Source organism: Felis catus, chromosome A2 (genome assembly GCF_018350175.1).
Source record: "Felis catus isolate Fca126 chromosome A2, F.catus_Fca126_mat1.0, whole genome shotgun sequence".
In the NCBI taxonomy this organism is placed as follows: domain Eukaryota; kingdom Metazoa; phylum Chordata; class Mammalia; order Carnivora; family Felidae; genus Felis; species Felis catus.
Window position 1 is genome coordinate 42,309,416 of NC_058369.1, and position 14,657 is coordinate 42,324,072.

The window sequence follows — 14,657 nt, forward strand, 5'->3', positions numbered from 1 at the left end:
AGCCCTGTATCAGGCTCTGTGCTGACAGCTCAGAGGCTGGAGCCTGCTTCAGATTCTGTGCCCCTCTCTTGCTTTGCCCCTCCCCTGCTCATGCTCTGTCTCTCCTCTCTCTCTGTCACTCTTTCAAGAATAAGTTTAAAAAATGTTTTTAATATGATGTTAATCATTTTATTTTGAGAAGAATGCTTATCTTATAGACTACATAACTATTTTATATTTTTGTATATATTTCATAGATAAAATATATATTTGTAGAAATGTATTTAAATACATAAAAATATTTATATAAATATTGTAGAAGTATACTTTATATATTTTATATTTTTATAGTAATTATGTAATTACTATAAATTAATGCTAGCTAATACAACATAAATTTCTGTCCCTAATAGCTTCACAGAATAAAAATCTCCTGTTCATATAAAATGACTATAAATGTTGCACGTTGGATTTCTCTTCTCTAAGAGTTAATCCAGAGAGTGCGGCCCCTTCACTCTTAAAGCTTTGCCATTTTCTCCTTTCCTTCCAGTCACATGGGTAGGAAGAGAGAGAACTTGAAAGCTTGTTTTATGGCCATCCATGGAAGTGGTGGTACATATTTCTTCCTCCAATATTCCACTGGCCAGAACTCAGTTACATGATTCCACCCAGATGCAAGGGATCCTAGGAAATCTGGTCAACCTGTGTGCCCAGGAACAAGAGGAGAATGGAATGCTAACATTGGTAGTCTCTGCCTTATGGCCTACCAATTTTTTAGTTTTCACAGTTACGTACAGTGGGGAGAGGAAAAAAGTAACTAATCTGATATAGGATACGTTTCTATCAGGATAATTCAGGAGACCACCTGGACTTGGGGATTTACTCTTAACAATATAAACATTTGCTGGCAACTTCAAAACTCTAGGACAGGAGTTGAGAAACTTTTTCTGTATGAAGCCAGATTGCAAATATTTCAGGCATTGAATGCTGTATGGTTTCTGTTGAAACGACTCAAATCTGTCACTGTAGCATTAAAGCATGCATAGAAAATATGCTAACACTGTAAATGAATGTGCATGACTGTGTTCCAATAAATCTTTATTTACAAAACAAGTAGCAGACCAGATTTGGCCTGAGGCCATCAAGGTTTATGAGTCTTTCATACAGTATATTAGGTAATCTGTCATGTTGCAAGAATTTTAGTCTAATGCTCAGCAGCTAACTGTGCAGAAGCAGTGAGCCTAGGTGATGGCCCAGCAGTAACGTCAAAATAAGTTTTGCCGTGCTCTCATTTACTTGGGCAAAGTTCATGGATTATCATCTGTACAGTAATAAGAACAAAGTTACTTTGTGAAAAGTGGCCTCTATCTCAAAGGTGACTACTTGAACTGGTTATAAAAGTAAAGTGAAAGAGACAGGCCTAAGACAGTGATGGAATATAGCTAGAAGATGTGATATTTAATTACTCTTACGTTGATTTATCTTAGAGGAAGGGCTGTTCTTTCTTGATTTCAGTATTTCTTCAATCTCCAAGAATCTTATATTCATTCTTGTTTTTAGCTATCCTCTCTACTTGGTCCATCTCTACTGGCCTATCTCCTTCATATTGTAAATGCCATCTGGGGGTATTGCTGTCTCTTCCAGTACAGTCTTCAGATCTGCCAAATTGTATACTGAAGCATGTGTGAATCAGATCCAAGTTCCAGTCTCTAATCTTTCACTCTCTAGCCATATGTCTTAGCATTTCACTTTGCCTCCCAGAGGCCCGGTTTCTTCATCCTTAAGTTGGAATAATCACAGTGTCAAACTCAGGGACTTTTTGTTTTTGTGTAGATTAAATGAGCTAATCTACATAGATTATCAAATACACTTTTTGGTACCTGATAAGAGTTTGAAAATAGTTGATTAATATTTTAATTTTCTTTAAGAATCCCACCTATAACACAATATGATTTCTAAAACCATAATTCTGCCAGCGTTTCACCAAAGTCAACAATTGCTTTTTTGGTGGTGGTGGGGTGGTCCTAAAGCCTTTTCTTCTTTTTTGTTTTAATGCTTATTTATTTTTGAGAGAGAGAGAGAAAGAGCGTGTATGCAGCAGTGGGGGAGGGGCAGAGAGAGAGGGAGGCAATCCATCAGAAGATCAGAAGCAGGCTCTACACTGACAGCAGAGAGCCAGATGTGGGGCTCAAACTCATGAACCATGAGATCATGACCTGAGCCAAAGTTGGACTCTTAACTAACTGAGCCACCTAGATGCCCCTCATTTGATACTGTTAAAGATAATTTTTTCACATACTTTTCTGCTATAATGTTCGTGGCATTGTACTTTTCTGCTTATCTCTTACTTTTTGATACTTTACTATTCATATAATTTGATATTTGATAGTTTTCTTTCTCTGACTTAAAATTTTTTTTTATGTTTATTTATTTTGAGAGACAGAGCAGAGGAGAGGCAGAGAGACAGGGAGAGAGAGAATCCCAGGCAGGCTCTGTGCTGTTAGGGCGGAGCCTGATGGGGGGCTGGAACCCACAAACTGTGAGATCATGACCTGAGCCGAAACCAAGAGTTAGACACTTAATTGACTGAGCCACTCAGGTGTCCCTTCTTTCTCTGACTTAAAATATGAGGGTAGACATGGCTTCTTCTCCCCATGCTCCCCACCCTTGAGGATCCTATCATAGCAGCGACTCTCAACAAACCCCAGAAACACATAAAACAAAGTCCTTAATTTCAATGCTCTAAAAGCCCACCTTTGCAATGTTATGAATATCTGCTCTTTCTATGAGTACACTTCAGCCATATCACAGTACATCCAAACCGATCACATGGTCTGGAACTTGACTCATGTTCCTTACTTGCCATCATTGTGTCAGTCTCCCAGGCTTCAAATTCTAAGTCATTTTCTTCTCTCCTGCTTCTTCTTCTTTCATATTTATTCATTTCTCCAATACTGCTCTTCCCTCAAAGTATCCTTTCTTCCCCATCTCCTTTGGAAAAATCTCAGATCTTATCCTTGAATTAATTTGTGCCCTCAGTGTCTCTCCATTTCTTCTTCCATCTATTTATCCAGGCAATTATTCAACTACTATTAAGACCCTACTATGGCACCAAGTAGTCTCTGATCTTTGCTCTGAGACATACACAAAACATCAGTCCACTCCTAGCTTTTTAGAATGTACATTCTCTTAGGGGACACTGAGACAATAGTCATGTTCACATACTATGGAATCAAACTGCCTTACGTCAGAATCTTGGATCCATCCCTTCCTGTAACTTTAGACAATTTACTTAATCTCTCTGTGACTCACTTTCTCATCTGTAAAATGTGGATGATAATAGTACATACTTGATAGATGCTTTGTGAATGTTAATTAGGTGGTGGTACATGTAAGCCTTAACATTGTGCAAAGCCTTTAATAAACCCTCAATAAATGTTAGCGTTTATTATTGTCACTATTTTTATTAATAAAAACTGAAGGGAAAGTTGCTATAACAAGGCTTCACATGTTAAGAGCCAAGATGAGTCATCTAGAGTTATAGTGATTTAGGGAAACTGGGCTTTTCTAGAGCCAGCCTACTGAATATCCATCCCAATGCAAACACAGGCCTGGTGTTTGTGAGTTTTGCGGGTAAAACTGATTATGATACGTGATGGCCCTCTAATAGTAAGCCAAGAGATGTGTCTTTCTCCTGTTCACAATGTGGAGACATTGTAGCTTTTTGAATAAGGAAATAAGTAATATGCTAGACTCAGTGTTTTAAAACACCTTTAAGTCTTATGATGATCTTATTCGTGTATCCATGTCAAACCTGACATCTGTTAAGGCCAATTATATAATTTTCCCCATTTATATATTACACGGTCCCAAGTGGAATAAGAATGAACTATGTCTTATTTCAGGGTTCTTTTTTTTTTTTTTGATGTATAATAAGTATTCAGGAAATACTTGATCATTTTTTGAAATATAGCTTTTGTTATCAAAGCAAATGATTTAGGAATGTTTGGATCACTTCATTTTATGAAGATGTATTCATTTTGCCACTTTATTCCATCCTTACATTCTGCACCATTAAATCAAGGCTAATTAATTGTTTAAAATGCATGTGGTGCTGTGTTATGAGACAACAAGGCTACAGGTAACAGCTAACTGATCTCCACTACCGTAGAGTTAAGTACAAAATCAACTGATTACGATTCTGAGATACAGTTTTCATGATGATTAAGCACTCGATTATTCTCCTGGATTCTGCTTATATATGAACATCACTACTGTGATTTCCATTGTGAGAATACATCATTTACTTTACGTGGAAACATCTTATTTGGCTCTCCTTTGATGATTTTGTTGTTTTGATCATATACTGTGATTATAAAGGCCAAGGAGCCATTTAAACTTGTTTACCTCTCAGAATGAATATTTGATTCATAACTTGGGTAGCTACTAAGCCACATCCATATTTACACTGGGCCCTAATGAAATGGCCGTTTGCAAGAATTGGACTGTAACTGCACTGATGCATGAGGGACAACAAATCTGCTTTACAGGTTATAATTTACTGGTATGATTTGCATGTGCCAGTGATAGGAAAGACCCCTTTGTCTTTGGAGGCTTGGCATTGGCCTGGCAGAATAGTAAGGATCCTGCTGCCTGTTTATTCTTTCCTCAGAGCAGGATGTACCCCTTCTATTCATTTTCTGAGCATCCTGCAAGCAGTACTCTTATCAGAGCTACAGTTGAGATGAAAGGGATCCCTATTATGGACCGTACTGAAAATCTCCACAGGACACCACTCTGCTTGGATTAGGCTGTTATGAAGGCATTGAATCTCTCCAACTTTAGATACAGAAGGGAACTCTTGCTTCTGTATTGTATTCAAGGTGGTCTTGTCTATTCTCTTCCTTACTGCTTTCACCACTGAGGGCGTTTTAAAACAAAGTCAAGTTCCATTTATTCTAAATATTGGAAAATTAATTATACTGGTTCGAGGAGAGATGCCATGCTTCATGTTTATCGTATGCAGATTCTGTACATGTGTATATTTGTATGTCCATATGTGTGTATGTATTAGATGATGACTCAGGTGGCATTACAGGCTGTCCCTTTCTCCTAAGATAATTTATGTGAACAATCGTATCATTAATACAATTTCACCTGATTCTTCACTTGCAGGTTTCAAGAAATGCTTGCAAAGTGTGAGGTTCACAAAATTCACCTGGTTGGCAACTGCATGTGTGTGTGTATTTTCCAATTCCCATTTAAACTCTTAATGACCTTTTTAAAGTTTACTTTAGCATTTTGATCCCAGAAAAGCACATGTTTTTATTGATAGGGCTATTTATTTCCCAAGGAATGTGAAATAAAGGTATAAAAATTTGTTTTCTGGATGGAGCATTCTTTAGCATGCATAATGAGATTCCCCCCCCCCCCCAACCTTTTCTCTCTCTCCATTACATCTGTTTATTTAGAGAAGTAATTCTTGCTCATATTTTAGGCTTGTTATTTTTATGACTTTATTATGCACTTTTCTTACTTTAATATGCACCACAGTTGCCCCATTTAACAACACTTTCTGTATCCTTTTACTGAAGTTCAATCTCTTGGGAATCAAGAGCAAAAACAAAGTCATCCATCTTCAACAAATATACAAGATTACTCCTAATGATAGTAGTAAGTACAAAATTGGTGATGCTCACTCTCCACAAGTAGAATTCCATTTAACTACCAATTTCCAAGGAGGCCAAGGATATGAACATAACAACCATTTCAGAGAACGTATTGTATTTTCCTTCTCTGAGATAATTCTGACAAAGGGGTGTTTCACCTTACATCTTAGATCACATGATGGTGAGAAAACTCTATAGCTTAAAGGATAGAAGTTTATTACGGTAAGTATAAAATAGAACAAAACACTTGGGCTTCTACAGCATTTTACGGGAAAATCTCTTCTGACCCTTCTAGAAACAGTCCCTTTGGTAAAGTCCCCATTTTATGTTGGTTTGCTCTGTCATGGGTGTAGAGTTATAGCTTGAATAAATTCTTCTTGAGGGTTTGAAGGTTGGCATGGGAATGCCTTTCTTTCCTAGATCTTATAATGGATGTGTGTAATTCGTCAAGTGTGGAACATATGCCTTGCTTTATTCACAAACTTTTAGAGAAGTTAATTGCCAGCCATCACCTTCAAAATCTGGCACCGGATTTTGATATTTAAATCAGTTGAGTAAGAATGAGTCAGTATTTAAAGCTTTGCAATTTCTTCCTAGTAAATACATTAATTTATTACCAAAATGAAATTTATTTCAATAGCATTTTAAGTTTTTTAAAACTTAGTATTATGCTTCATTAAATATCTTGGTAAGCATTTTAGGTTTTCACTGTATCTACATTTCAGAGTAGATTGTGAACTAAAGACATAAGTAGGCTGCCAGATAATACTAGTTTGTAAAAATTTCATTTGTGTTTTATTTGAGTAGCATTTAATGGAAAAATGTTTTCTGTATGTTCATTAGATTTGTGGTACTTTTATGTGTAGATAAAAAGCATACTATCCTCCATGTGTTTACTTCATAGAGAAAAAAGTTTAGAACTACAAAACAAACTTACTTTTATTTATTCCATCTCGTCTTCCCTTTTAACTGGATTGTTGGCGCTTGTCAATGCCTTGAAAACACAAAAATGCATTGTGCGTTCTGCTTTTACGACTTCTGGTTATTAGGTCTTCATGAAGACTTAAAAATAGCATCTTTCTTTCTCTAAGACACAAATAGCATCTTTCTTCCATTCCTGATATTCAACTGTTGCATAAAAGAACAGATATATGATACTGGATGAAATATCAAAAGAGAAACCTTTTCTTGGTTCATAATAACTGTTTCTGGTACTCTTATAATCATCAGTCTAATTTTGAGAATCAAAACTGAGCTGCCCTCAAATGTATTTTTCACTGGATAAAGCAAACATGTTTGATGTACAAGAGTTATTGTTAATTACCTTGTGTGTAAGGTATTTATCAATTAATCAGTCTTAGATTTTTCCACCAAAACCAGTTTTCTTCTGGGCATGCATAATAGAAAAACACATTATTCGGGGCAGAGAGTTGTTTTGTACTTCCTCTTAAACAATTCATTCAAATTTAGATAAATTTTAAGTTCTTTTATTTTTAAGTGGACTAGCTATATTTATTCCACTTTGCTTTTTCAGATGCAAATGGTTAAGTGTTCTGCATTCTAATCAGTAAAGAACCCGGTGACTAAATCATAATTTAATGATCTCTTCCTAGAGTGGTAATGATGCAAAATTTAGATCTGAAAAGAGAATTCTCATTTTTATCTAATTGGGCTGATCTTTCTGCAAAATCTCTGCAGGCCTCTATAGTTGTGCTAATAATAAAACACTGGGTGAAGCTAACATAATGAAAGATGCTATATTTTACTCAGGAATATGGATAATTAAAACGTATCTTCATATAAGAAATGACATTTTTGTGCATGTGATAATGTTCATTTTTTATTGAATTAGGGGAATTGTCAGTTTTACTAGATGTAAGAAGTAGGCGTTTTTGGTTTAAATGGTCTTATACACTTTGAGTAAATCGAAAGAAAAATCATCTTTTATGTTTACCTAGCTATGTACCATTTCTAGTGTTCTTTATTTCTTTCTAAAGATCTGAGTTTCATCTGGTATCATTTCCCCTCAGCTTTAAGAACTACTTTTAGCATTTTTTGGACTGCAGCTCTGATGTCTATAACCCTCTTTAGTTTCCTTTATTTGGAACTATGTTTATTTTGCCTTCATACTTGAAGAATATTGTCACTGAATCCAGAATTCTAGGTTGATTTCTTTTTTTGCTTCAGCACTTTAAACTTGCTCTTTACCTGTATGTAATGTGCTGCTTTTCTCTCTGTCTTCTTCCCAGGTTTTATTTTTATCTTTGCTTTTTTGAAAACTTGATTATTATGCCCTTAAGTGGGGCTCTCTTTGCATTTACCCTGCTCAAAGTTTACAGAGGTCCTCGAATCTATAAGTTCCTGGCTTTCACCACATTTGGTAAAAATTTCTGCCATGATTTCTTCAAATTTACTTTTATGTTCCATGTCTCTCTTCTTTTGAGACTCCACTTACATACATATTAAATATGTTAATGCTGTATTCATTTTTCTGCCTCTAATCTCTCTTTCATGCTGGAAAATTTATATTGATCTAGCTTCAGATTCACTGACTCTTTTCTCTGTCATCTCTAAACTGCTATTAAGCAAACTGAAAATTTTATATTTTTATCTTATATTTTTTTCATATCTAGAATTTCCATTCAGTTTTTTTTTTAGAGATTTTATGTCTCTGCTTTGGTTGTCCTAATTTTTTTTTTAATTTTTTTTTCAACGTTTTTATTTATTTTTGGGACAGAGAGAGACAGAGCATGAACGGGGGAGGGGCAGAGAGAGAGGGAGACACAGAATCAGAAACAGGCTCCAGGCTCTGAGCCATCAGCCCAGAGCCCGACGCGGGGCTCGAACTCACGGACCGCGAGATCGTGACCTGGCTGAAGTCGGACGCTTAACCGACTGTGCCACCCAGGCGCCCCTGGTTGTCCTAATTTTATATTCACTGTGAGAATATCTTATTTCTATGATCATAATTATATTTGTGCTTTAAATTCCTTATCCACTATCTTCAATGCATGGATCATCTCACAGTTGATCTCTATTGGCTTCTCTTTGGGTGCAGATCACATATACTTTATCATATGTTGAGCCATTTTGGATTGTTTCTTGAGCATTGTAGATAGTCTGGATTCTGTTATGTTCTCCAAATAATATAGATTTTAATTTTATTTTTCTTATCAATTTTATTACCATAATAAATGTAGATAAGATCAAACTATAGTCTCCTTTGTAGCGGATGGTTGACATCTCAGTTCATTTCTTTTGGAGTCTCGGCAGAGCTGTTTCAAGACTTTCCTACTAATGTGTATTTCAGAGGATAGCCAAAGATGGGGCAGTGTTAATACACAGAATCTGGGGTTCATTCTCCCTGGCTCTCTCCTTTATGGGATTCCCCCTCTTCTTTTTTAGTTGGTCTGGTTGCACAATCTCTGTTCTCTGTTTCTTCAAGTTTTCTTTGCCTGTTTTACCCATTTAGCATGGACAGATTGGGTCCTGCCCTCCAGCTCAAACCTGTAAATCAGGAAACTCATTCAATGTTGTCTCCTTCCTCCAACTGTCTCCCCTCTCCAGTACTGTTTGTTTGGGGTCACAGTGCTTTCAGGTATTATGTTTTACATTTTTTCTGTACTTTGTAGTTTTTTTTACCTGCAGGAAGGTTAGTTCTGGGGAAAAAAAAGACATTACTAGAGGTCTACAAGTTCACATTGGAAAAAATTACTAATTTTTATGCTTGGTAACTTCTGTATGTCTTCTTCAGAAAACTGTATCAGAATATTTTAGGGACCCTGGAAGAGTTCAGATTTTCATCATTAAATTTCCTTCCTTATTCATATTTGAGAAATTAAAATCTGCTTAATTTTAAGAAACTTTGAAGATGGCTTCTATGTGCAAGATAGGAAATCCTGCAAGTGTGTTTTATATTTATATTAGTGTGGATGTACGGAGCTATAGGAAACAGGATATGAGCTGATAAATTTTGCCTGTGTGGAGGAAACACTATATATGGGCAATAATAAGTGTTATGTAAAACTCATGCCTGCTTATGAGCCCTTAAATATTTTATGACGAGCTGCCAAAAAACTACCTAAGTGAGGTCCACATCAAAAAAGGTGGCAGCCCCTGGGTTATCCTGGGTTTCTGGGCTGCTACATTGGTTTACGGCACAGCGGGGGCAGTCCATGTCAAACGACCTCCATGGTGAGGAGGGATCTGCTGGTATGTGGAAGGCCCTCAACTACTTTGTAGTGCTCCCTGGCCTGGGAGTGAGCAGGCTGAACATCTTCCTGAAGTCACATCATGGAGAGTAGAAGAAGCCCAAGTTGGCCTCCAACCCCCATCTCGGCATCGGGTCCAACCCCTTTCCCTGGGGAGATGGTAGTCCTACTCTATTCCATAACTCTCACATGAATCTACTTCCTGTCGGCTAGAAAGTTGAACAAAGTGAACCTGGACCACTACCCAGTGGGAACCACGGCACTGGTTTGGACCATGACTGTGCACACAGACAAGTTTATGGGACCTTAAGCTAACCTTGCTTGCTTGTATCAAATGATGACCAGGATACTGATCTTCCATCCCTTTGCTTATGGCCGGAGATGGCTTAAATCAATAACTTAGATTGGTCCACGGGGGATAGAGGGGACACACCAAAAAACTACCTGACTGAGAAAGTTGCAGAAGCTTGAGGAACCAATGCCCATAAGATGAGGGAAATATTTCTTGTCAATATAAACAGGAAATTCAGAACCCTTGCTGTAGTGTATTGTACTGTGGCATGGAGTTTAAATGCCTTATTGGGTTTGTCTGTTTACCATATTCTTTTTTTTTAAGGTTTATTTTTATTTTTATTTATTTCTTTAATGCTTATTTTTGAGAGTGAGAGAGGCAGAGGTGGGAGGAGTGCAGAGAGAGGAAGAGAGAGATCATCTCAAGCAGGCGCCGCATGGTCAGCACGGAGCTGGATGTGGGGCTTGAACGCACAGACTGTGAGATCATGAGCAGAGCTGAAATCAAGAGTCAGACGCTTGACCGACTGAGCTACCCAGGTCCCCCTGTGTACCATATTCTGAAAAACAATATGAAAAAAATAGATTGATAAAAAAATAATAAAAAGGTTTTAAATTTAAAATATAAAGAAATAGATTGACAAGTCTCATTTAACCCCTGAAAGACAATAAATTCCATGCAATGCCTGTGAATAACTGAGTTTGTGAAAGAAGATTTTACCTCCATTTTGACCTCAGTCTGTACTTTCTAACAGATTGAGTTCTTTCCAGCTAATCTTTTAACTCAGGCAAAAGACCTGGTGTGCAAAGTATCCCATGATGGGAACCCAAACCTCAAGCAATAACAACAGCCCTGACATCAGCAAGATCCCATGTGATTGACTCCAGGACGACTAATGTGACCTTTACTGCTCACCTGCAAGTACCCACTGACCTTTGTCCCGCATTGTCCTTATATAAACCCAGAAATACTTTCAGCACTTTGGAGACCGTCTTTGAGATGTTAGTCCACAATCTTCCAAGTGTTGGCCTCACTAAAATAATCCCTTTTTTGTTTCACTGCCACTAATCTCTCAGCCTTTGGATTTTGTCAGTAGCTGGCTGAACATGTTCTGTTTGGGACCCCCAGAGCCAGGTGCTCTTGCCCCCTGGGGTCTCAGTTACATTTGGGTCTGTGTTAACACAGTATATCACATATTAGCAATTTGTGATTTAAATGCATGTCTGCTAATTAATTTATTTTGTAGGAAACAAGGTCCATTGAAAGTGTGAATTATGGCCCCTAAACACGATGGCATGGAAAGGACTAGTTGTTCCATGGCTCTTTTTAAAACTGCTAAAAATATGCCCCTCCCCCCAAACGTACCATTATATTGTAATTAAAAAAAAAAAGCACCTGGGTGGCTCATTCAGTTAAGCATCTGACTCTTGGTTTCATCTCAGGTCATGATCTCATGGTTCATGCGTTCAAGCACTGCATCAGGCTCCATGCTAACAGTGCACAGCCTGCTTGGGATTCTCTCTCCCTCCGTCTCTGTGCCCCTTTCCTGCTCTTTCTCTCTTTCTCCTTCTCTCAAAATAAATAAAGTTAAAAAAAAAAGCCCCCATGCAGGTTTAGATTTATGCCAAACTTTAAACTAAGAACAGAAGGATTGCAAATATCTAGCATGTGAGAATCATTTCTTGTGTAATATCAATGACAGGCATCATTAATAATCACTTTGTGTTTTTTCCAGCCAAACTTAGATACCCGATTGGAACCCTTTGGACATAGTATTTCAAGGAGTCACTACCAGTCAGAAGAGTTATCTCATGAAAGGAAGACTTTTTGTCTAAAGAACCTATCCAAAGGGAATGATTTTACTTAGGAATCTATGGCGAATAAAAATGATTTTGATGTCAGGAATCAGGAAACTAACTCAAACTAGTTGGTTACTGTATTTTTTCATTCACTTAGCTACCTAGTCAAGATGCATTTCAGTTTAAGCTTTTAATAAACAATAAGATTTCAGCTATTTAAAGAACTAAGTCTTCAAATAAAGTGTCAAGTATCCGTCTTTTCTTTTCCCTGCGGTGGTTTTATTCTCAGGCATGCTTCTTCTAAGTGGTGGTAAGCAGCCACCTTCTCTATATCATGCCTCCTGAGCAATCTTGTGCTTTTTCCTGATAGTTCAAGCATACATCCCTTGTAGGTCTTTCAGTAGCTACTTCTGAGTTTGATGCTTTTCATTGCTCTAATCACCATAGACAGAGGGATGGGAAATATGTGGTTTGTACCTGTGTCACTTACCTGGACTAGCGGTAGATAGGGAGTATTGGCATCAGCCTCTGTCAGCCCACATAAACATAGATGTTATTTCCTAGGATTCGTTGACTTGTACAAATGTCTAGAAATGGTGGGCAAGCAGAAAACAATGGAAACCTAATGTACCATCCATTCTTATTTTTCTTGACTGTTCTGAAATTGTTCTGATAATAGAGATTACAATGGCATTAATTAGGTCAAAGACTAAACAGTTATAATATAGACACTGGCTTAAAGAATAGGGAAGTTCACTTCTTTATGGTAATATGTGGGCTCTGATTCCTACAGTCACCAGGGACTCGGGATAATGGGGGTTCTTTTGTCATCATCAACATGCATATTTCATTCTTTGAGGCTAGTTACAAGGAAAAAGAGGAGTGAATCTAGATTATCTTTAAGATGACCTTGTAGTTGTCAATAGGATTTCTCTTCATGTCCCTTTCTTGAGAACCTAGCGGTGGAGCTAAACTTGGTCACAAGGGTAGGTGGCTATGTGCCCAGGAAATAAAAGAGAACAGATTGCAGGGTGAGGGGGTCAGGGCAAAGAGACAAGCAACCAGAAGCCTGCCACAAGCTCTTAAATGAAGGAGAATTAGTGGGCCTCTCCTTTTTCTCTAGCATGTTTCCTTTATCCTGAGAGTGGGACAACACCAATTTCCAAAATCAATTGGACAAAATAGATGGAAGAAAAGGATCAACTAAGACCCTCATTTCAGCTATTTGTCTCTCTAAAGATCAGCCGTTATTCTTCTGGTATCATTCACCATCTCACTATTCAGCATTTATCTTGTTGGCTGTAGCAGAATTGGAATAAATACAATTGTCCTTCAAGATGGCAGTGGCCTGTCATTTCTAAAATCATACATGATTAAGAATATATTGTATTAATTATTAACGAGATTAAGAATGTGTGTGTGTGTGTGTGTGTGTGTGTGTGTATACATATATATAAATTCTAGGCCACTAGCCTGTTGTACAATCTCAAGAAAGTTTCTGAACCTTGCCCTCCTCAAGTATAAAAGGAAGAATATGCTTTCTGAAGTAACTTCCAGATTGAAAAGATTTTATATTATGTTGGATATAGAGAGGTTTAAATGAAATTCTCATCCTCCAAAAATATGAGAACTTTTTCCAACAAATATGAATTCATACTATAAACCTGTTCTCAGGCCTTTGAGATAAGAATCGCCAATAGGAAAGTAAGCTAGTCATAATGGGCATTCGAGCATTTCTGATCGGAGGACCAGAAATCTTTCTGATCTTTTACAAGTAATCAACAAATGCCTTAAAGTATGAGGTTTGATAACACTTAGCATGATCATAGGTACATAAGTATAATGTTATTAATGGCCATAAATTACCTAGCCCTTTAAAAAATCCATCTAGGGGCGCCTGGGTGGCGCAGTCGGTTAAGCGTCCGACTTCAGCCAGGTCACGATCTCGCGGTCCGTGAGTTCGAGCCCCACGTCAGGCTCTGGGCTGATGGCTCAGAGCCTGGAGCCTGTTTCCGATTCTGTGTCTCCCTCTCTCTCTGCCCCTCCCCCGTTCATGCTCTGTCTCTCTCTGTCCCAAAAATAAATAAACGTTGAAAAAAAATTAAAAAAAAATCCATCTAGTGAAAATATCTGGTTCAGTGACCTCCTAAGGCTGAATCACACGTATTAATGATCCAGGGCGTGAAAGACAAGATTTCACCTTTTTATTTGTTTCAGAATGATTGCCCTTTGATTTTTAATACATGTCTTTTTGTTCTTGTATTAAAGGGCAAGTTAAAGGAGTATCGACACTGTCGGTTTAACTCTGCAGAATTAATATGGTCTTCTTTAGCTTTCTTAATATCCAAGCTGAGGGTAGCTGCTTTGCACTTCCAAGGTTGCCTTTGAGGACCTATCCCTCAGTGGAACATCGTGCTTTCCTTTATTACAGTAGTTGGCCAGAAAACCCCTGTGGATGTGTGACTATTCAGAACTGCTAGACTGAAATGCCATTTCAAAAACTACAGCTCTTCTGCTAAACAATTTTTCTAGGAACACTGCCATATCACTAGCTACTCGGCTTTGCCAAAAGGCAATACTCCTCCAATGGTCCCAGCTCTGGGAATGATACCAAATGATGGTTCAAGCTGGGGATAGGCAGTAAATCAGCAGTAAAAGCTGAAAAATACTCCAGCTTTTAATACCCTTTCTCTTTTTTCCAGATGAC